Source organism: Mesocricetus auratus, unplaced genomic scaffold, assembly GCF_017639785.1.
Source record: "Mesocricetus auratus isolate SY011 unplaced genomic scaffold, BCM_Maur_2.0 Super-Scaffold_100691, whole genome shotgun sequence".
In the NCBI taxonomy this organism is placed as follows: domain Eukaryota; kingdom Metazoa; phylum Chordata; class Mammalia; order Rodentia; family Cricetidae; genus Mesocricetus; species Mesocricetus auratus.
Window position 1 is genome coordinate 34907151 of NW_024429267.1, and position 23989 is coordinate 34931139.

Consider the following 23989-nt stretch of genomic DNA (forward strand, 5'->3'; position numbering starts at 1 on the left):
CCTAGGCCGGATCGAGCCGCGCTCTGGCCCCGCCCCGGCTTCGGGCTGGTTCGCCCCGCCCCTCGCGCCCTGCCCGCCCGCCTCACCCAGCCTCGCCGGGACCCTGCTCCAGCTCTCCGCCCTGGGCAAGTCGGGGCAGGGGGGGCTCGCTAACCCCTACCGGGAGGAAAACCCTGGCCCTGCTGTGATTCCCCAAAACTCTGGGAATTGGCCATGCCCCCCGATCGGACCTCCAGGTCCCCTAACGCTCAAGAAGTCCTCAGCCAGTACGACTCCAGGTTCAAAGAGAAAGTTTGGGGTTTGGTAAACATTAAACAATTTAAGAGATGTATGTATTCGAGACTTGCAACAGTATCCAGATGCTCCTGAACGCGGAGACAAACCACTCACACTACCTTTGCTCTAAGAACACTGCTCCGCAAACATTGGTTCAAGAAAAGGTCCACAGAACTCCTATCCAGCCCTAGACCCAGAGAAATTCTGAATTTACCACCAAATGTGTTTTTCAGAACCAAAAAAGTGACCGGTTTCCCACCCCCAATAAGCAGGCTTTTAAGAAAGTAGATTGGCCCTGGGAAGTTTGTAAATCTTCAACTAGTGGTTGCCACTATCTTAAGGGAAGTATTTACAGTGAGTAAACTGCGTGAATAATACCCTGGTATGTGATGAGGGGGATGATTTCCTGGTCCTGAGGTCGTTAACTGCGCTGCCCTAAGAAGGAAGAAACTGACTTAATGGAGCAGGGCTGTTCTTTGCCAGTCAGTCAAGAGATGTTTTTTTAAGAGTCGGACATACAGAGATGGCCTTAGGTCGGAAGACAGAGCCCCAGCCCTTGAGTGCCTCGGTCTGGAAGGGCACACAGAAAAAGGCAAGCGGGCACGATGATAGAAGCAATCAGGTGAGGAAACGGAGTGAGTAAGGGAGAGCCTTCCTGGGAATGAACGCTTCCTGGGAAGGAGGAGCGGAAGTGTTTCGAAGAGCATGACCCACTTGTGCAAAAGCCAGTGAGTCTGCCAGTGAGCTGAGCTTGCTGGGCATCTTCGGCCGCAGAGCAGTGCTTCTAATCCAGCTTGTGGAGTGTGATGTTTCTTTTCCTGTATGCGATTTTAGGGACACTGAGCATAACTCCTTTTACGGCATTTTGTTGTCCTTACAAGCAATAAGTCCAAATTTTATTTCCCTTCCTTTCCAAATCAGACTTCATACCCACGTGCGCAAGAGACTAGCTTTTTTCTATTTCAAAACTTTTAATGCTTTGTTAGTATTATCAATTATGTGTAGTAATGGGCTTCATGGTAGCATTTTCATACATGGGTATAACATTTATCATATTCACCCTGCCATTACCCTTTTTTGTCACCCTCCACTTCCTCTGAACCCCTTCCTCTTATCAGCTAGCCCCCTTCTACCGTGATCCACCGGAAGGCCAGTGGACAACTTTTGGGAGTCGATGCTCCCTCTACCACCTGGGTCCTAGGGATTAACTCGGGTCATTTGGTTTGGGATCAAGAGCCTTTACTCATTGAGCCATCATACCAGCAAGATTTTTTTTTGTAAGCCAATGGGTTTTTGAGAGTTGTTTCCAGAATCCTATATAGGTGAGAGGTTTCTTAAAGGAGTATGGCAAACTTACCAGTGGCTACACTACTGAAGAAAAAGTTTCTTTCTCCTTCAGCAACCAGTAACAAAATAACATCTATAGCCTCCCCATTAGGGCTGTGACCTCCCCAGCCATATGCTTTTAAACAGGTTTATAATATCAGATATAAGTTCCCTCTTATGGAGCAGGCCTCAATTCCAGTCAGGAACTGGTTGGTAGCCACCATAGCAGACGTAACCACTAGTGCGTTAGTGGGTGCACTTTCCCTGGTAGGTCAGTAATGTAGCAAGTAGAGACCACAGCCGAGTAAGACAACCGATGCCAGCTCTCCACAAGCAGTCTGCATAGCACCTTCTGGCACTATGAGGGCTTAGCTAGCTGGGGGGAGCTTCCAATTCTATCTCACCTTGGTTTCTGTATGTCCTGTGTTCTCGTCTCTGTGTCTCTCTCTCTCTCTCTCTCTCTCTCTCTCTCTCTCTCTCTCTCTCTCTCTCTCTCTCTCTCTCTCTCTGTGTGTGTGTGTGTGTCTCTCTCTCACACACACACACACTGTACTTTGATCACACTCAGTCCCATTACCGTCGCTTATCACTCTCCCATTCCTACTGAGACTCTTCTTTTCCCCCCAAAGTTCCCGTTCGTGTGTGTGTGTGTGTGTGTGTGTGTGTGTGTGTGTCTGTGTCTGTGTGTGTGTGTATAATTAGGGTTGTGGACTGGGATTTATTTACTGGAGCAACTTAACGGTGGCTGCACCACTGAAGAAAATGATTCCCCCACTCCTCCCCATGCTCCTGCCCCCTGCAACCATTCATTAACTGCCTATAGCTCCTCATCGAGGAGAGGGTTCTCGTGAGCCCCTCCCAGTCTGTGCTGGAATGTTGACCAATTTAAACTTGTGTCAGTAACCACAGCTGCTATGAGTTCATGAGCACAAAGGCCATGTCAAGTCCAGAGGACAGCCTTTCACAGAACTCCTCCCCATCCTCGGGCTCTTGCGCTCTTCCTGCCCCATCCTCCCTGAAGTTCTCTGGACCTCAGAGGTAGCTGATGTGCACAGCTCATTTAGGGCTGATGGCATCTCAGGCCCAGATCCTCAGCTCTTTGGCCAGTCGTGGATCTCCTCATCAACCTCTGCCCATGGAAAATGGAGCTTCTGACCGAGGCGGAGAGCAGCACTGTCCTGTGGGTTTAAATGTCTGCATGTGTTTCTCCAGTGCAGGATGGAAACACTACAGCGACTCTTCCCCCTTTGTCATTGATCTCAAATAACTGTTGAGAGCCGGGCGATGGTGGCCCATGCCTTTAATCCCAGCACAGGGAGGCAGAGGTAGGCGGATTTCTGTGAATTCGAGACCAGCCTGGTCTACAGAGTAAGTTCCAGGACAGCCTCCAAAGCAATATAGAGAAATCCTGTCTCGAAAAAAACACAATAAAATAAAATAAAATAACTGTTGAGAACACGTCTGTAACACATTCAGTAAATGCCATTTCATGCTCTTGATGGGAACTCGTAATAGGGCTCCTACCCCTCTGGGTCCCGTTCTACACCATTTAGCCTTAATCTAAAGCAAAAATCTGAAGCTTCTTATTATAGAAAACAAAGCAACAGCCAAAACCCTATCAAAGGCTTCATTCATCTCACCACTTACCAAGCAAGTGGACACGCAGTGAGGTGCTGAAGAGTGTTAAAGATGGCTAATGAATAAAGTTCAAATTCCCCAGCCAGGTGTTCGGGGTTGAGATCCGACTCAGCCTTCTTCACAGTCCTCCTACTTTCCCCAACAAGCTGATGTTAAGAGTGACTTCCCAGCCAGGCGGTGGTGGTGCACGCCTTTAATCCCAGCACTCTGGAGGCAGAGGCAGGCAGATCTCTGTGAGTTCCAGGCCGGGCTGGACCGACAGCCTCCAAAACAATACAGAGAAACCCTGTCTCGTAAAACCAAAAAAAAAAAAAAAAAAAAAAAAAAAAAAAGAGTGACTTCCCAAGGCAGGCACAGGGACACATGCCTTTAATCCCAGCACTTAGGAGACCGTAGTAGGTCAATATCTGTGAGCTTAGTCTATATGTCAACTTCAGTGCAGAAAGGGCTACCCTGTCTCAAAAAAAAAAGATCCTTGTGGAAGGCTGCCTGATTTTGTCATCATTTTCCTGTGGATTCCTTCAGGGACGGTAATTCTCATTGTGATATGGTCCTGATTACTTTCTACTAGGTATTGTATGAAGCCCTCCTAGCACTGTGGAAGAATAACGGAGGGGTAGGCCATTCATTAGGTGTCTCACCTCCTACAGCGTTCTAGCCATGTCAGTGTGTCCAATGCATGAATGAGTGAAGTCTTAACTCACTTCCTCTGCTCTGCAGACTCGGAGCTTCCCCATTTTGCAATTTCTCGCTTGTAATTTGTTATCATAGCCATCCAAATGGCACGCGTCAGAATTGAAAACTTTAATAACCCTTTAATTAGACATCCAAAGCTAGTTTTTTATTTGAAAAATATCCGTGCTGATGCCAGATTCTTCTAATTTCTCTTCTTTTCCATTAACTCTGACACTAATTGTTACTAAAGATACAAAAACAATTTCATTTGAAGTAGCATTAATTTTTCTTCCTAGGACATCTTCCTGTTGCAGAGTTCAAAATTAGCACACGTTCCACTAAAGACTCTAGAGTTTCCTTTCTTTTTACATCTGAAGTCCCTTCTAATTAATCACTCCCTTTCTGAATGAGCATTTAAGGTTATGAATATTTCCAACTGGTGCTGAAGAAATCCTTACTATAAAGCATTTGGGAAATCAAGTTTTACAGACTGCTAAGATTGACATTCGAACTGCAAGACTGCTTGCTTTTTCATCTCGTTTCCTCTCTGGCTCTTGTGCTGGGTTTTGAATTCATCTAGAGTTCCTCTCCTTTCTTCACGGTGTTTGGTAACTGCAACAATGTTACACCAGACAAGATCTTGCAGTGCACTTCCTTCCCCATATTATTAATGAATGTGTTTAAAGGCTAGCCTCCTATCTCTCCTCTATTCTGACGAGCAATCATTCATTACTTTGTCTTTTCTGATTTCTTTACTAGTTTTTAACCCATTCATTTATTTAAATTGACTCATTCATGGTGGGTTGTATAGGAAAATTACCTACCTCTTGAGATAAATACATCCCAATGCTGGGAACTATTTCTAGAGCCTGTCTTGTGTGTTCCAGACTATTTCTGAGTCACTTACTAGCCTGTAACATGACCTGTGAGAGGTGTCTCCTGGCCATAAGTTTTTTATTTTATTCTATTTTTTAATAAAATTTACGTGTTTAATGTGTGTTTTGCTTGCATGTATGTCTGTCCACCATGTTAGTGTCTCGCACCCCTGTAGGTCAGAAGAGGGCATTGAGTTCCTTGGAACCAAAGTTATACATGTTTGTTAGCTGGCCTCCATGTGGGTGCTGGGACTCTAACTCAGGTCCTTTGCAAAAACAAGTGCTCTTAACCACTTAGTCATCTTTCCAGTCTCTATTTTATTTTATTTTTGAGACAAGGCTCATTATGTAGGCCTGGCTGGCCTGGAACTCTCAGAGAACCACAGACTTCTTGGATACTGGGGTCAAATGTGCTGGCCACCACGCATAGCCCCTTGAGTTCCTGGCATTTTCTGATAAATCAGGAGAAGAGGTGTGTGCTTGCATTTTAGTATTTAAATGTAGGTCATGTTCATAGATCTGCACATCAATGAGGCAGAATAGTTTCTCCTAGGCTGGTTGGGAAGCAAGTTTCTTTCCTCAGGGATGATTTGGTTTCTCCATTTTCTCATCTGAATACTTTGTGGATTTGAGTTATTTACTTGACCTTTAAATCCAGACAGCATTTTTCTTTTTAGCAAAGCTGAAATTGTGGGATGTGAGGAAAGACCTTAAGTTCTCAGAGAACCTTTAAGATTTTACTTCAGAACCGAACAAGGCCATGCTAAAAACTGGTCAAAAATGTGGACAAACTTTTATCCCGAAGGCTCCAGCACACCTATTTAAAATACTTTCATATACGTTTAGCTCCTGGAGGAGGCTGCTAAAGGCTTCAATGTTGGGACACCAGGCCACATTTGCCCTTTGGCCGGAGTGACTTCAGGTGTTCCCCAGCTCCCTTCCTTTTGAATTATGATGGCACATTCACCCCTCCCCCAGTGTATTCTTCTTGTCACTTTCGACTGATTAAAAAAACGCTATGAAAAGAAAACTGGAAATGTTGAGCAACTATGCACTTGTTTCATCTACTTTGTGCCAGGAAACATCTTTGTTTGGGCAGATCTATCCATTCATCAAAGTCCTGGAGACACACACCAGTAATTCAGTTAGTAAGAGTCAGGCTAGAGTACCTTAGGCCACACAGTCCCTACAAACCCAGCAGCCGTGTGAACTTCAGGTCATGGTCCAGCTGAGTCCCACACTCTTAAGATACAGGTAGGGTCTCCCGATACCCCTGTCATTAACTTGGCTGGCACACATATGCGTGGGCACCTTCAGGGAATGCAGGCTAGAGACCCATCTAGCTACGCTCATGGAAGGTTCTAGGTCCCCTAGTCCCCTTCTCAATGCCTTGGGAAAACAATGGAGTGGTAGTTGGTTAAATGGTACCTTCTAAGTCTTCTATAGTCTCAGCACAAAGAAAGTGGAGTCAATGAAGAGCTGACTAATGAGGCTGGAGTGATGGCTCATTGGTTAAGAGCAGTAGCCGCCCTTCCAGAGGACTTAGGATTCAATTCCCAGCACTCATATGACAGCTCACAATTGTCTGTAACTCCAATTCCGGGCATCCAACACCTTTTTCTGACCTGTTTGGGCACCAGGCATGCACATTGTGCATAGACATATATGCAAGCAAAACACCCTACCCCCCCCCAAAGAAAACCCTTAGAAAGGAAGGAAGGAAGCTAACTAAAGAGCTGACCCAAAGTCCCTCTTGCAACCAAGCCAGGAGTGGAGGAAATACCAATCAACGATGAGGACTGAGAGTCAAGAATTCAGACACAAGGGGAATTCTTTGCAGTCTCTCTTCCCGCTACAAAACACAGGGAGTGGTGCTGGCTGTAAACCCTGAACCAGGCTCTTCCAGTGGGCCTATGCAGGTCGACGGTCCATACCACACTAGGACTCTTCAACCCTTGGTGGCTAATGCCAGTGTTTGTTACTGTTATTCTCACGCTACTGTGCTGGCTCTGAGCAGAGCTGACCCACAGGATTGCTAGGATTCAAGCCGATGCACCCTGACTGCCAAGCGCAATCCCAGTCAGTCCTCTTTGTTGCCATCTTCAGATGCTCCATTGCCCACTGGGCAGTTTTCCAGTGGTGAGCACCGGGGGGTGGGGGGATGGGGGGAGTCAGCTCTGGGAAACAGTCGTGTCTGATGGCCAGTGCAACTTCCATGATATTTTTGAATGAGGAAAGGCTGAATGGGGGGAGCCCCAGAGAAGCAGAAGACATGTATTTGAGTAGAAAGGCAGACGAGCTGCACCTGAGACTGAACAGGTCTCCAGGAAAGAGGACCCTGCTAGAAGGGCAGGGTAGATCCTGGGGGGCTGGGGGAGGGAGGGCAAAGAGCCAGCGACTCTCATAACTAAGCGTAAGTTCTATACAGGCAACAGAACAATTCCATTTTCCCCGATGCTATTTCTTTCATAGCTCTAAGTGAAATCCGGGGCCATTCCCACCACCATCTCAGCCTCTTGGTTCCCCCCAATATATCATGTCAGCAGTTTAAGCGTCTAGCTGAGGGTAGCAGTCAAAGCAACAACTTCTCCCCTTTGAGTCAAGCCTGTCACCGGCTAGGAGGCTGGCTGCAGAGCTGAGGTGGGGTCTTGCTGACGTCTCGCCTTTTTTGTGGCCTCTTCTTGTCCTCACTGAGGTTGCCATCTCCTCTGGGGGAGGCAGGGTGCAGAAGAAGAGGGATGGAAGAATGGGCCAGTCACAGAGGGCATGTCCTAATCTGACCTGGCATTGCTGCTCAGACTCTTAGCAGTGCTCTGAGTAGTCTCCGTTTTTTTTTTTTTTTTTTTTTTTTATGCACCAATGATGGAGGTTGCCTGGATGTTGTTCTGAACTGCAATGCTAGCCCCGTCTGCTCCATTTACCAGCTGACCGTGGCCAACACATGCCCTCCACATTTCCCCAGCCTACACTTCAGCTCCTGGACTTTCTCAGCCCACCGGCTCAGTGGCTCAGGCCGTGGAAGCTCTCCCCAGGACATTTCCTCTTCCCCGCACTCTCGTCTATCTTTTCTGTCATCCAGAGCAAGAACTTCAGCTTCTTGCCCTGGGACTCCTCCAGTCTTTCATACTCCAGCAACATCTCATGTTTTGCAAGAGACTAGCACCATGTCTAACACACGCCAGAGTTGGCCTCAGACTCTTGCAAATTGTGAGCAGGGGCCCTTCGCACATGCTGGGGAATACAGAGGCAGCTATTGCACTGTTCTGTTGCAGGCAAATGAAGAGGGGAGGTTCACCTTGCCACTTATCACCCCAGACATCAGAAGGAAGCACTGTGTCACCAAAGGAGGTTCTTTGGGGAGGTATGGTGGTGCCATGGTGGGTGGTCCCTGACCGTGACAGATTTTGTTATAAGAGAAAAGTCTAGGAAAGTTGAGACATGAGAAGTTGATTCTTGTCCGTTGTTTTGTAAAATGTCCAGGTTTTTGGCTTGAGGAAAGCCTTGTCAAGATTAAAGTCTTGCCCACAGCTGTGATGCATGTGCACAACTCGGTTTCCCATAGAGTATTACAGCCATGTGAAACTTTGATTCATAGAGAGACAAGGAAGAAGCAGCGCTGGAGAAGGCCACATGGAAGGTGAAGTGTCTCAGAGAGACCTCAGGCAGTAGAGGCCACTGTTTCTGCATAGACCACAGTGTCTGTGCACACTGGTCATGTAAACTGGGTGTTGTTCTTGGATGGTAAGTTTTGCAGTTTGACTCTTTGAATCTCCGGGGGATTCTTAGTTACCTAACACATTTAAAGCAGTCATGTCTTAGTAAGCAGGGGTTTCAGTTGCTTCAAGTAAAGTGAGGTACATCCCTGCATTGTCTGTGTGGATGTGCAAAGCTTCCTCAATTTCCTAAACGAGCCCAGTGTCTCTATACAGGGCACTCCTGTGTCCATACCACTTCCTCTGTACAACTTTACCTCCAAGTCCCAACCTTCCTGGGCACAGTTAAGAGACCTTGGGCTGTAACTAACATAGAAATGTTCAGAAATATCTTAAACAATTGTACTTTTTCCATAGAGAATAAATGTTTACTGTTACAAAAATTAGAAAAAGAACTACCGTACAATTCTACACATCTGGGTAAAAGGATTGAAAGCAGAGGGTTGAAGAGATGTTTGTTCATTAATCTCCACAGCAACATCATTCACAGTAGCCAAAAAGTGGAAGCAACTAAGCACCCACTAAAAGATGAATGGAAAAACAAAGTGTAGTGTAGACACACAACGGACTATTACTCAACTGTAAAAAAAATAAGGAAGTTTTGACACATGCGATAATATGGACACACTTCAAGGACATTGTGCTAAGCCAAATAAGCTACTTACAAAACACAAACTGTGATTCAACTTATATGTGTACTGAAGGGGTTCACGTTCATACAGACAGAAGTAGAATGGGATTTTCAGGAACTTGGTGAAAAGAGTACTAGGGAGTCACTGTCTGATGGGTAGAGGTTGAGTTTTTTGCATGGAAAGAACTCTGAAGTGGATAATAGTAAAATTTGTACAACAAGGTGAATGTCCTCAGCTACTGAACTATATACATGTTTACCAATGTTAAGAGGTAACAATTTTGAAAACAATTTTATTTTACATGTGTGAATGCTTTGCCTGCATGTATGTAAGTGCATACAGTGCATGCAAAGGCCAGCGGGAGGTGTTAGATCCCTTGGAATTGGAGTCACAGGTGGTTGTGGGGCACCATGTGGTTGCTGGGAACCAAACGTGGGTCCTGTGAAAGAGTAGCACGAGCCATCTCTCCAGGCCCAAGAGAACACATTTTATGTTATATGTATTTATTATAGTGGGAGGGGGAAAGACCAAAAAAAAAAAAAAAAAAAGAAAGAAAGAAAGAATCATTAAGGTTGTGGGTGCCCCTGGGTAGTTAGCATCTTCGTAATCTTCTTACCTTTGGTTTCACAGTCACAGGATGGCTGTGGTAGCTGGAAACACCTACATCAGATCTTGGAGTACTCTGACCAGGATTTCCTACTGAAGACTCACATCATTCTGAATGTATCAACTGTCTTAGTCTAATCATTGTTAATGGGCCTGAAGACAGGCACCTCATCATCAGATAACCAACACTGCTTGTTACCGGGTAGTCTGGACCAAATCAATGTTTTATTGTGAGAGGGGGGGTCAATATCCATGAAGTCAGAGAGTTCTGTCCACCACAGCTTGTCTTCCAACCATATTACCTGTGTTCAACTGAAAATATTTCGACACATTTACCGCCCAAAGTTAATTTTCTGAATCTTCCCCATAGACCCGCCTCTTTTTCCTCGGGCTAGTATAAGACCCTCGGTACACAGACATTGCCTGCAGTGCTCATAGCAAACTCGTAAGTCCCCTTTGTTCAGCTGTGTGTTCAGTTCTCAAAAACCTGGATAATACTGTACCTTTGGCTCAGAAGTGCACGGAAAACAAACAGACAGAGGAGGCATCAATTAAACGTTTAAGAACAAGGAGATGCAGCCAGGCATTGGTGGTGCACGCCTTTAATCCCAGCACTCGGGAGGCAGAGGCAGGCAGATCTCTGTGAGTTCGAGGCCAGCCTGGTCTACAGAGCGAGTGCCAGGACAGCCTCCAAAACTACACAGAGAAACCCTGTCTCGAAAAACCAAAAAAAAAAAAAAAAAAAAAAAAAAAAAAAAAGAATAAGGGGATGAACAAAGGCATGGATGGGATGCTCAGAGAAACTGCTGACACATGTGCCAGAACTCTGAACCTAAAGCTGCCAAGAGAGACCAGCGCTCATGCCAGAGCCAGAGGGGTCAAGCAAGAGCCAGAGGGGTCAAGCAAGAGCCAGAGGGGTCAAGCAAGAGCCAGAGGGGTCAAGCAAGAGCCAGAGGGGTCAAGCAAGAGCCAGAGGGGTCAAGCAAGAGCTTCGCTGAAAGTCTAGGGGCAGAGAGAAGGCAAAGTGTCAGAAGTCAGGTGAGGAAGAAGAAAGGGAAAGAGGCAAGATCTGTGGCTAGTCCTCACCCTGGGTCGGGCTGTGTGTCACAAGCAACTCACATTTGGTAGAGTGCAGAGGAAGACAGGAGCTCGCTGGCCACACGCTGTTAACAGTGGCTTAGATCTAAACATCATCCGTTTTTGTGGGTTGTTGCCGAATGTAGGAAAGTGAATACAAAGTTGTAAGCTATGAAGAAATCTCCAGGTAGCCTTATCATTCTGTGGCTACAAATGAATCCAGAGTTTTCCAACTTGCCACTACCTGCCCAAATAATTCAATCTCTCCTCAGTTATTGCTTCCCAGGAGGGCCATGGAGTTGCTATTGGCATTTTGGGGTTGGGTTGTATGGCATGAGGTAGATGGAATGGCTATGTTCTTCCTTCCCTGCTCTGGCTTCTTGTGTCACATAATGGGACTCTCACTGTTTTGTGATGCCTGCTAGGAGAAGGTCAAGACCCAAACCAAGAGCATCATGTTTCAGAACCCATGGGGCATCCAGGTATCAGCCAAGATGGCAAGAATGGTCACTCTTCCATTTCTAGGCCCAAAGTAGCACTGTGTGTGCTGGAAGACTTGTAAAACAGTTAATAGCTCTGAGTTTTCCCTCGTTCACCATCAGGACTACACTAGTCTAAGATGCTAGGCTACAGATGTGACTTTCATGTCATGGTCGAAGCAACCAATATTCCCCATCTTCTCCCTTATGGATTCCAGTCTTTTTGGCAGCTAGGGCTGGTTAAATGACTCAGTGAGGCTTGAGAGCAAGTCTGCTTTGATCTTCCAAAAGACTTTGCTTTCTCCGCTAAGAAGAATATATACACTAACCATTTCTCCTAAGGCCCTGCCATCTTCCTTTGTTGAAAAAGGATAAATGCCTGAAAATTCCATAGCCATCTTGTGATCACAAGGAAAAGCTCAAGAGATCCCTGACTCTGAAATCTATACTCATTCCTGGAGCCCTTTTGGAGAGAGAGAGAGAGAGAGAGAGAGAGAGAGAGAGAGAGAGAGAGAGAGAGAGAGAGAGACTGCTCTCTCTGTCTAGGCCACCATCTGTCAGTTATTCAGGCATGCTCCTCTTGGTTACGACTTTAACTTTTACACATTATGTGCTGATGCTGTGACTCCCATCTCATAGGGGCCGAGTTGTTTATTCACAAATCACCTGATGGACAGGGGTCTGGAGTCATCAAGGGTGACCCTGCCTGCTCTTTGTGGTTGCTGAAGGAAAGAGGTAGGTCTCCACCAAGAGCAGTAGAGGCAATAAATGCAGCTGCTTTGGATGGTGTTGGTGATGGACCAACCCTGCTGGCAATTGCCCTCTGCCTCTGGGCCCTTGACTTGATATGTCTTCATAGAGAGATATAGGGGCTGGGAGCAAGCCAGCCCAATATCCTGGCCCTCATAGATGAGATGTTGGTATTTATCTCCTAAACATAGGACTACATTTCAGAGAAAAGACAAGGGTATATAGGCAGAAAAGAAATAGGGGTTTGGATAAATTTATAGCCTATTGAAATAATTGAAGGAGTGACCTCCAAAAATGTAAGCATTCTAGTTTGTTTGGATATTTTTAAAGCTATATAGTGTAGATTTCTAGGACTGAAGTCTAAGGCTGTCAGAGTAGAGAGACCTGATGGTAACACAGCCAAGGAAATTAGAATAGAAACTGGAAATTAAATATGCCACCATTTCATAACACCTTACCCCAGTAATCCTTCTTAGTGAATATATTGCCTGCAACAAAGCAAAACAAAGTGCTTAGTCCCTGTGTGGAAGTGTGTGGGAGGGACTGGGCAAAGAGTTGGATTCTGGGAATTCTCTTTAGAGACCAAAGGATGCCGAGAAGCCATAAGTGTCCATTGTGATCATGTCTTACTCATAACAGCTGTTCTGTTTGGTGTGCTTGGTAACAGCCAGGGAGATGTCTCAGCAGGGTTCAGATCCCCAAAACCCACAAAAATGCTGGGCAGCCATGGCAGCCTGCCTACAATTCCAGCTCTGGGAAGGTGGAAGGCTGAGGAGGTAGAGAATCCCTGAAGCAAGCTGACTAGCTAGACTAGTGGAAATGGAATAATGTGGAGAGCAATCAAGGAAGACTCCTGAGGTAAGTCTCAGGCCTCTACATGAACACACATACACACACACACACACACACACTCTTGCAAACACATATGTATGTATAGACATTCGAAAAGATTTTTTATAACTGTCTTTTTCAAATCTTCCCCCCCCCTCTACAGGGTCTGGAATTAAACAGGAATTCTTCCATGCTAATGGTTTTTATGAACCCAGTCTCTCTATATATTACCAGATAAGAACTGATATGAGGGACTAGTAAGATGACCCAGAAGGTTAAAGACACCTACCACCAAGACTGACAATTTGAGTTTGATTTCCAGGATCCACTGGTAGAAGGAGAGAAACCACTCCCCCAAGTACTTGTTGTCTGACCTCCATGAGTACCATGTACCTGTGACTGTGTGCTCCCCGTCCTCCGTCTGTTGTGATCTTTCTCACACATACACACATCAAATAAACAAGTCTGACAAACTTTAAAAAAATAATATCACAAATGTGGAAGGATGATTAAAATGATAAAATCTGTCTTTTACTTTTGTTACTAGAAAGGGATGTAAGGAAACAAGCCTTTCTTGGTCATGTTTCTTTCTTTTTTTTTTCTTTTTTTTTTTTTTTGGTTTTTCGAGACAGGGTTTCTCTGTGGCTTTGGAGGCTGTCCTGGAACTCACTCTGTAGTCCAGGCTGGTCTCGAACTCACAGAGATCCGCCTGCCTCTGCATCCCGAGTGCTGGGATTAAAGGTGTGCACCACCAACGCCCGGCTTCTTGGTCATGTTTCTACCTGGGATGCTTTGCCGCAGAGGGAGGGCTGTCTGTGTAGCGGAAGACTCGTGGCAGCACCTTCTGCCTCTGTTCAAATGCCGTCAGCATGTCTCAGTTGTGACAATCAGAAATGTCTTCAGGAGCTGGAGAGGCAGATCAGTGTCACAGTGCTTGCCCTGCATGCACATGACCCGGGGTTCAATGCCCAGAGCTGCATAAATCCAGGATCAGTGGCAGTGCTTGTAATCTCAGCACTCAGAAGCAGAGGCCGGAGGAACAGAGCAAAGTTCAAGGTCATCATCAGCTAAATAATGAGTTAGAAACCTTCCTGGGATACATCAGACCATGTCTCAAATGTCCTCTAGGAGATACAAATCACTCCCCCCCAGTTGACACTGTTTGCTTTACATTAGTCATCTCTTATATAGCATGGGGCACTGAGCTTGTCAACTGTCAAGGCTGAGATCTCTGTGCACTGGTGACTGAATGGGGTTCAAAGAATCCGTCTTGATAGTTCCTTTAAATTGCAAGGAAAAGCAAAGACACAAGAGTTAAGTCCACAGCAGCTGCTATCCGCATCCATCTTGTGTCCCCTCTAAAGTGCAGCAGTAACTGGTCCTGTGCCGTCTCTCCCCAGTGTCATTTCTAGGTGCCCGCCTTCCTCTCCCACTCCAACACCTTTGGACACATTCCATTGCAGAGGCTCATTCAAGACAAACTTGCTATTTCTTTGTTTCTCCTTAGAATTCACTAGTGTGACCTATCCATCTCTAGCCTCCTTCCCATTCTCTTCACTTTGCACCCAGAAGCCCAAAGAGCTGGTCTGGACCCTCTAAGCTCTTCTGCACAGTTGCATGTGGGTGGGTGGGAGGAACTGAGCAGCCCAAGCAGCACCCAATTTAGCAGCGGGGAGGAGGATGGAAAGGGCTGGCAATGCTCATGTGTGAGGAGGGTTGCAGATTTTTGTCACCCCACTCACAGATGTGCAGAGACGGCATGCTATCTTTGTTTCTCTAAAATTATTTTCTCTTTTCTGAATCTCCAACCACGGAATAGAGGGGGGCATTTGAACAAAAGAGTTTAAATAGACACATCAAGTGAATAGTCCATCTTGTCAGGTAAAAAACATAAACCGTTCTTAGTTTTTAAATATCCGCTTCCTCCCCAGCCCCCCCTTATCTTTTAGAGATGGTATTTGGATCAGGGATGGAGGCTATGACTAACAGATTCTTTGGGGACAGAGGAAGGATGGGCTCCCTGGGTCCACTTCCAGTTCCTATATCTTTGGTGAATTTTGCAAGGTGGGTGGCCCGGATATTCCCCATGTGTCACTGGTGAGGGTGAGACTGAATCTGTTCCTAGGCTCCTTGTGTGCACCTGCTGTTGAGGCGGGGTCTCTAGCGCCTGTGGTCTGGTCCTCCCTGGCTAGGAAGGACCTGCGTGTGTTCCCTGATGACTCAGAGCTGCTCTGGCTGGGACTCTGACCCCACATCCTCCATCGGGCTCTTCCCAGAGTGTCCACCCCCACCTTGCTAGTGACTCACCTTTCTCTCGTGACACTTGGCACACGGAGGCCTGCTGGCTCTCAGCTCAGACAGCTCAGCTACTTTTTCTTCTGTGGTGCTGAGGGCAGTCCAGGGCATTATACTCGACCCTTTTCCCTAAATAACCTTGTAGTCACTCTTGAGGGCCAGGTAATATGGCAGGCAGGCCCTCCCAGGACCCCAAAGGTGGGGTCTTCAGGAGCCCCCCCCCCCCATCAAGCTGGTTTAGGCAGGATCAGGAGAAGGGAGACAATACTCAAATTAGCTGGTGACCTACCTCATCTTTCTGTCCCTTCCCAAAGAGTTTAGTAGGATTAGCAAGACACACTCTCCTTTCTGGCTGCTCCCTTACACTTCTAGAGGTTTCCAGTTGCCTTAGTGAGAAGTAGAGTTGTTTCAGAAGAAATGCAAAGAAAGGAAACAGGAGAAGGAAAAGTTCAAATCAGCTACTAAGTAGAATTTTCAGACATTTTAGCCAAATGGTAGTTTAAACAGCTGAACTTTGTAAGAGAGAAAGCATGCTACCTGGTCACAGACTTGCTTTTCCTTGCTTGTTGGCAACGGGTCAGTACATCGTGGAGTTTTATCTCAGAAGTCCTGGAGCAGACAGAAGGACTAGCCTTATCAGCCAGGTCTGGGTTTGACTGAGAGACCTTACCTCAAAGAATAGGGCGGGAGAACAAGAATAAGGTGGAAGAAATGAGGAAGATTCCTGATATTAACCTTGACACACACACTCTCTCTCTCTCTCTCTCTCTCTTCCCCCCTCTCATTTGAATATGTATATACACATGCACACTACATGCGCATGCACATAAAAAGAAAAAAAACTAATTTTCCAAAGGACTTTTAACATATTTTAAAAAAAATGGTGACTTAGAGAAGCTATTTCTTTTCTTTCTTTCTTTCTTTCTTTTTTTTTTTTTGATTTTTACGAGACAGGGTTTCTCTGTATTGTTTTGGAGGCTGTCGGTCCAGCCCGGCCTGGAACTCACAGAGATCCACCTGCCTCTGCCTCCCGAGTGCTGGGATTAAAGGCGTGCGCCACCACCGCCCGGCCTAGAGAAGTCATTTCTAACGGACAAGTGCAAAATTCACTTCAGACAGCTGGAATACATAGAGCAGAGGCCAGGAAGGGGGATGACTGATGTCTCCAGCGGTGGCAGGTGGCCATCTCTGTCCACAGGGCTTGTGAGAGGCAGGACTGGAAGGCAGTTGGAGCAGGCTCTGGAGATCCGAGTGACAGGATAAGAGAGCAGCAGGTCAGCTGTGAGACAGTCCAAGTTTCTGGTTGTTTCATCAGAAAGGACCCAGCGAAAGGAGACTTAAACACGCAGGCTCCCATGCAGTCTCTGGTAGCCCCTGCATTGTGAGGAGGAAAGACCAGAGAGGAAGCAACGCCACTTGCGAGAAAGCTGGAATCCATCCTTGACTTAGATGAAGCATAAGGCTGTGTCTGATAGCAACCATGAAGAGAAGGGCGACTTTCAGAGGGTCACACACGTTTCCTGACAAAGAGACTTTTAAACATCTTTGGCAGTTTCTTTCTTGCCTGCGCAGAGCTTAGACTGTCTTTGCACAGCTCTTCTACCTTGGTTTGTCTTGTCTTGATAGCCGCACTGTCCTTCTGCCTGTGCTTTTATTCGAGTCACCTACCACAAATTGTGATTACTTTGTTAACGTGAGTTTTCAGTAGCTCACGTTTCTCCCATTACAACAATGCATGTAAGAGCAAGGCCGTCATTTTCCTCACTGTTGTCACCTCAGTACCACACCTGGGACTGACACATTAACCCTCAGTAAACTTGACAGAGTGATAAGTGAATGTGCTTCTGGGAGGAGTGACTGACACCACCCTCATCGAGCATGCTTTTTTAAGTGCCCTCTTGTGTGAGGTCCTGTGGGTTTTTTGTTTGTTTGTTTGTTTGTTTTGTTTTTGTAGAGTGAGCTTAAAAATTGATGTCCCACCCTGGTCTGAAAGGGACGGCTCCTGGTAGCTAGAGGTAGCTCTTCTTTCTCTGAGGCCTGGTGCTAGCATAGTGCCACCTGTTGGATCAAACAGAAAACCAAGGCTTTCATACAATCACAGTTTTCCTTTACAAAGAAACATGCAATCTCACTTGAAAATTTCATCTGTAATCTTCTTTGGCCTTTACATTTTTAAATATCTGGGGCCTTGCTTTCTCTGATAAATGTATTGCTTTCCTTTAAATACTAGCTTTGTTTTACCTCATGGTCCACTTTTCAGATAAATCATATTAAATTGTGAAACACCTCTTATATAAAAGCAGTTAAGGAGTGAAGTATTACTAAGATTACCTTATGTGCCATGCATGGATCGTTTATATCTGTGGTAGAAACACTCACTGCAGCAAAGGTGTTGATAATAGACTGCTGAGCAGCAACCCCAGAGGCATGCAGTTACTACTGTAAACATTTGTTACACTTGAAAAACTATGAGAACAACAGTTGGTAGAACCAAGGCTAGAGGCATTAGTGATTGTACTGTACAGCCGATCCATCTCTAAAACTAGAAGAGAAAACATATTTGTACCTCAGCCCATCTTGTCTACCTTAGAAGCCATGCTTGTTGGTCCAAATGATGCTATTCATGTCTCATGCTGTGACTTTTACCATGTGACATTAAAAATGAATTGTTGGCTTATTTGTCTTTATTTCTGGATTTGGCTGTCAAACTTTTTAAAAAAGTCTTGTGACTTTGGACTTCTTTTCCTTTTCTTTTTCTTGTTACTGGTTCCATAACCAGAACTTCTTGGCAGTGGGATACTTTTATGGTCCTGCTTTTGGTGATCTCTCTTAGTGATTCCATGGAAAAATTATGTATGGTTCTAGAGTTTGAACATTGAACTTATGCACATGCTGGGAAGTCCTCTACCACTGAGCTACATCCCTAGCCCTTAGAAAGCTGCCCCGCCCATCACCTTGTTTGTGGTATTTTAAAAACAAAAATAGCAAACTTTTATGTATCCATAATCAACCTTTTCCTTTCTGATGATTTCTTTTTTGGCGGTTCTAGAACTTGCTCTGTAGATCAGGCTGCTCTTGAACCCAGAAATCTGCCTGCCTCTGTCTTCCAAGTGCTGAGATTAAAGACATGGTGTGTGCCATCACACCCAGCTAGTCCTTTGTGATAATTTCTACCTTCTTTCCTGTCTAGATATCAGATATATACATGCTTGGTTTTATTTTGTTTTTATGATTTAACTTTTCCAAGTGATTTAATTGATTTGATAATTATTTATGTATATTACAGAAACAAGCTTCATATATTTCCTCCAAGTACAACCTCAGCACCTTTTACTTAATAGACTACTGGCTTTTCCATGGTCTTCTAGATATTGTCAGCTGTCAACATGACTCAGTCCAGAGTTATCTGAAGGAGTCTCAATTGGGGGATAGCCTGAATCAGATTGGCCTGTAGGCAAGCCTGTGGGAATATCTTCTTGACTGCTAATTATGTAGGAGGGCTCAGTCCACTGTGGGCGGTGCTATCCTTAGGCAGGGAGGCCTGGGCTGTATAAGTAAGCTAGCTAAGTACAAGCTAGGACGCACGCCAGTAAATAGCTTTGTTCTGTGGGTACTTGCCTCTACCCTTACAATTCCTGCCCTGGCTTCCCTCAATGATGAACTGTAATAACAAACCCTTTCTTGCCATGTTGATCATGGTGTTTAATACAATGACAGAAATCAAACTAGAACACATGGGTTGTGTAGTTGGTTGTTTTCCACTCTTACTTTTATGGGGGCCACCACCCAGCTCCCAAATAAATCCACACAGAGGCTTATTATTACTTATAAATGTCTGGCCTTAGTTTGGCTTTTATCTAGCCAACTTTTCTTATCTTAAATTATCCTGTCTACCTTTTGCTTCTGAGCATTTACCTTTCTCTATTTCTGTATTTCTTTCTTTACTTTTTACTCCCTGGCTGGTTGTGTAGCTGGATGTCTGGCCCCTGGAATCCTCCTTCTCCTTTCTCATCCCCGATATCCTCCTCCCAGATTTCTCCTCCTATTTATTCTCTTTGCCTGGCAGTGCTGCCTATCCTTTTTCCTGCCTTGCTATTGGCCGTTCAGCTCTTTATTAGATCAATCAGGTGTTTTAGGCAGGCAAAATAACACAGCTTCACAGAGTTAATCAAATGCAACATAAATGAATGCAACAATCTTTGCAATCACTGAACAAATATTCCACAGCATAAACAAATATAACACATCTTTAACTAATATTCTATAACAGGGTTGTGTTCATTCCTTTATTATAAACTAATTTGATTCATGAATACACATTTATGGCTTTTGCTTTGTTCCCTGAAGCGCCCTCCTAATTATTGCTCCAATACCATACAGTTTTAACCATGATAATTATTCCATACCTTTTTGTTAGTTTGTTTTAGGTTTCCTGAGACAGGGTCTCTCTACACAGCCGATATCCTGGAACTCCTGATGTGGACCAAACTGGCCTCAAACTCACAGAGATCAGCCTCACCTCACCTGCCACCACACCCAGTTTATTTATCTTTTAATATAAGTCTTCCTCATTACCATTTCCGTTAGAATTTTTTATACTTTTCCTTGTGGTGATATAATGTCTCTGGGTCTTTTATTTTTCATGTTACATTTTCTTTCTTCCTCTTTCTTTTAGATGAACTATTAGGGTCACTTAGCCATTTCCAGAAGCAGAACTATTGGGATTTTGATTCACTGCTTTTACATCTTCTATTCAGCAAGTTTTCTTTCTTTTTTAAACACTGATACAAAGAAGCTACAAAATGTTGATGTAAATAATGGCCACCGCACTCACAAGCATATCATTCTTTTTATTTACAAAGCACATGAAAGGCTGAATAATTTAAAATATGCTCACTTTTGGTATGTGTGTGGCCTCCATGTGTGGAGGCCTGACGCTGATTTGGTTGTCTTCCTCTGTCACTTTACCACTTATGCACTGAGGCAGGCTCTTTGTCTGAGGTCAGAACTCGTAAATTCAGCAATCTAGCAAGTCTTGCTCTTGTGGTTCCAGATGTTTCCAGCCAAATGGATTCTGGGGATCTGAACTCTGGTCTTTAGGATTTTGCAGCAATACATTCTCTGCCAAGTCATCTCCCCAGCTCCACAATTCACTATTTAAAGTGTACAATGCAATTTTTATACTATTTATTCAGTATAAGACATCACTAAAATTTTGTATTTTCCTCATCTCCCTAAGAAATCCCATTGTCAGCATAAATCACTTTCCACTTTTCTCCATCTCCCTTTCTCCCTCCCTGTACAACTTCAAACCTAAGAATTGCCAATTGACTATAACTATAAACTGTGACTGTTGTTATTACCCAGAGCTATGCCCTCATATGCACAAAACACATTTCGTTTGCCTTTCTGTAGGTTGACATTCAAGTTATTACACATTTCTTGGCCATTGTGATAATGCTGCTATCAATATTCGCTGGCAAGTGTAGACACAGACACATTTCTAGATGTAGATGCAGGAGTAGAATCCTGGGTTATTTGATAACTTCACGTTTTATCTTCTGGGGAACTGCTAGACTGTCTCAAAGACAGCTCTAACATTTTATATTCCCACCAGCAACACAAAGAGGTTTAAACCTCTCTGTATTCTCACTGGCTCATGATACTGTCCTTAAAAAACGAACGAACAAACAAACAACCGCCTCCCCCCTTTTTTTGGTTTTTCGAGAAATGGTTTCTCTGTGTAGCTGTGGGGCCTTGAACCCACAGAGATCTTCCTGCCTCTGCCTCCTGAGTGCTGGGATTAAAGGCGTGCACCACCACTGCCAGTTGTGTAGAGCTTTTTAGGGGAAAGAAATATAATGTAGGTGCTGGGAAGATGGCTTGGTCAGTAAAATGCTTAGCACACCAGCCTGAGGATCTGAGTCTGGATGTTCACTCAGCACGCGCATAAAAAATCCAGGAATGATAGCTTGTACCTGCATCCTAGTGCTGGAGAAGCAGAACCAGGATTCCTGGGGTCCACCACCCAGCTAGTCTAATAAAATCAGTGAGTTCTGTGTTTAATAAGAGGCCCTGTCTCAGAAAGACATAAAGTAGAGAAGGCACCCAATATCAATCACATGCCCTGCACACATGTGTGTCCCCACATATGCACATATGTACATACACCCTACAATGCAACATCACCTAATTTGAATATTTTCTGATTTTAATTGGGCTGTCTTTCTATTATTCTGTGACTGTTTCTTCAGTTTCCTTATGGAAATAAGCATGCTTCAGTCTGGAGTGGGGGAGGAAGTTGATTCCATGGGAGGAAGCAAAAGAGTGACAACCTGTGGACCTAGAGTGGCTCTTAGGACACAATCATAACAGGTACAATTCATTTTCTGAGTCTCTGATCCTGCCACTTCCCTCACACTCATGTACACACACAGATGCCCACCGCCCGCCCCACGACACCCCCACATTCACGCTACACTTAGTCTTGCTTAAGAGAGAAAGGATGGGAACAAGAGGCCAATTGTTAGTGGAGGAACCTCTTAGGTGACATTTTTCATACTTCCTGGGAAATAACCCTTTGCCCTCACCTTGGCCACACCAGGGTCATTGTCATCTCCCCCATGCCCACACTTCTCTTCAGGGTCATTGTCATCTCCCCCATGCCCACACTTCTCTTCAGGGTCATCCCCCCATGCCCACACTTCTCTTCACAGTAATTTATACGGCTCATGTGGGTGAGCTCTTGAGGTGGGGCTGGAGAGAGAGACTCAGAGGGTGCTCGGTTCTGTTCTCAGACTGTGGCATTTCATTGAGAAGAAACAAATGGTGACTGTTCTGCTAAGTCACACAACAAGCTGCTTTCTCCTGCCTGTGACCTTTACCCAGGAAGAGGCCAAGCACACTTGTCAAGCCTCTTCATTTGCTGCAAAGAATATGTGGTAAACAGACCAAGAAGGCTCCCATTGTCATCAAGTTTCTAGAAGCCACCGGAACTTTTCACAGAGGGCCTTTGCTTGCTTAGTCAATGGCTGTGATACAATTTTACTGTGGAAATGGGTCACTTGAATAAGTTATTTGGTTGGATTTGGGTTGACCTGGATGATGGCCAATATCTTGTCAATGTGGTGATTCCATGGCAATTCATGCCTTTTCCTACAGTGCTTGATCACAGAGCCCTGGCTTTGTAGTTATTCCAGAGGATAACCTTTGAAGGGGTCATATACTTCTGCCTTTCCAGGACTTGTCTGTTGTGGACTGCTGAGGGTTTTTGAGGAAGGCAGAATGTACTGGCATGATGCCCTTTCTTATTCCCATGGGTCTTGGTGAGGTCCTGATGCTTGGACTGCTCTGGATCATCTTCTGCTGGCAAAGTGCAGACATTAAGAACAGAGTTGAGGGCTGGAGAGATGGCTCAGAGGTTAAGAGCACTGACTGCTTTTCCAGAGGTCCTGAATTCAATACCCAGCAACCACATGGTGGCTCACAACCATCCATAATGAGATCTGGCGCCCTCTTCTGGCGTGTAGACATAAATGGAGGCAGAATGTTATATTCATAATAAATAAATAAATCTTTAAAAAAAAAAAAGAACAGAGTTGAGCCAGGCGTTGGTGGCGCACGCCTTTAATCCCAGCACTCGGGAGGCAGAGGCAGGCAGATCTCTGTGAGTTCGAGACCAGCCTGGACTACCAAGTGAGTTCCAGGACAGCCTCCAAAGCCACAGAGAAACCCTGTCTCGAAAAACCAAAAAAAAAAAAAAAAAAAAAAAAAAAAAAAGAACAGAGTTGAGAGCTGGAGAGATGGCTCAGAGGTTAAGAGCACTGGCTGCTCTTCCAGAAGTCCTCAGTTCAACTCAAAGCAATCACATGGTGGCTCACAACCATCTACTATGAGATCTGTGCCCTCTTCTGGCATGCAGGCATGCATGCAGACAGAACACTGTATACATAATAAATAAATCTCTAAAAAGAAGAACAGAGTTGAGAGGTGAATAAAAGCCCAGTCCAAGTCCTTATTGGTATAACTGAGTTCTAGAAACAGCCACTTTGGGATTCCTTGTGGGCTATGATCTGGGTCGATGTCCAGGGCATCCTAGCTGATATACACACATTTCCTCAGTGGGTCAGATATAAAACAAACTCCTCAGCAAACATTTAAAAACACACTACTGCGGTTAGGGTTACACAAGATTCTGTACTCCAGGAGACTTCTGAGGAGCTGGAGATGGGCTTGAGTGATCATAAGGATCCAGCTCAAGGACCAGAGAATCCCCTTTGCTTCCAACTCAACAGCATCTTACCCCATGATGATGCATCTTACATTTGATTATTTATTTCCCTTCCCTGAAGGATTTAGAACTGAAATCATGCTCTCCCTTCCTCTCTTCTCCCCTCCCTCCCTCCTGCCCTCCTTGTCTCTATCTCTTCCATCCATTACAGTCTATTGAACCTCCTCCATGTGAATATTTCTCATTGTGTTGGTGATGGGGGACCCTTGGCTAGGTATCATGAACACTGTGCTGATTGCAGTAGCACCATGGGCTGTGGGTTCTTTGGTTCACAGCCTCCTCTACCTCCTCCATCCAAAGCTGGATTCCTCTGGAGAAAGTGCCAAAAGATGGCCTAGAATCTAAAAATGATTTACTCAGTGTCGACTGTGCCAGTGCCACTACTTTAAGACATACTGCAAATTGAGATTTAAGGGCAGTTACATCAAAACATGCAGAGTGGATGTAACTGGTTGGGAAGACAGTTTCTGAGAAAAAGACAATGTATGCAGCTTCACCACTATTCACTCAACAATGAGGATGCCCA

General features: G+C 45.0%; 1 protein-coding gene and 2 long non-coding RNA genes across 5 annotated transcripts in view; 1 reads left to right on the top strand and 2 right to left on the bottom strand.

Annotated features, from left to right (window-relative positions):
• Nucleotides 1–3: 3 nt before the first annotated feature.
• On the top strand, nucleotides 4–10110 carry LOC121137455. Its single transcript, XR_005874689.1, has 3 exons — nucleotides 4–898; nucleotides 8386–8531; nucleotides 9766–10110. It is a non-coding gene; the product is annotated as an uncharacterized LOC121137455 (long non-coding RNA).
• A 403-nt stretch (nucleotides 10111–10513) lies between these two features.
• Nucleotides 10514–15987, bottom strand: LOC110342873. Of its 2 annotated transcripts, XR_005874901.1 has the most exons (4): nucleotides 15711–15987; nucleotides 15463–15559; nucleotides 15186–15302; nucleotides 10514–14158 (listed from the first exon to the last, which is right to left on the bottom strand). It is a non-coding gene; the product is annotated as an uncharacterized LOC110342873 (long non-coding RNA). The 2 variants fall into 2 exon arrangements; XR_002385047.2 differs by having other exon boundaries at nucleotides 10514–15302.
• Nucleotides 15988–16175: 188 nt separating this feature from the next.
• The window catches only part of Zbtb38 (zinc finger and BTB domain containing 38), a 95139-nt gene continuing 87325 nt past the window's right edge, over nucleotides 16176–23989 (bottom strand). The window contains exon 3 of one of the 2 annotated variants that reach the window (XR_002385040.2): nucleotides 16176–17231. The gene's annotated coding sequence lies outside the window, so the exon portion shown is untranslated. The remainder of the gene's footprint in view (nucleotides 17232–23989) is intronic. The other variant, XR_005874968.1, reaches the window with a different exon arrangement.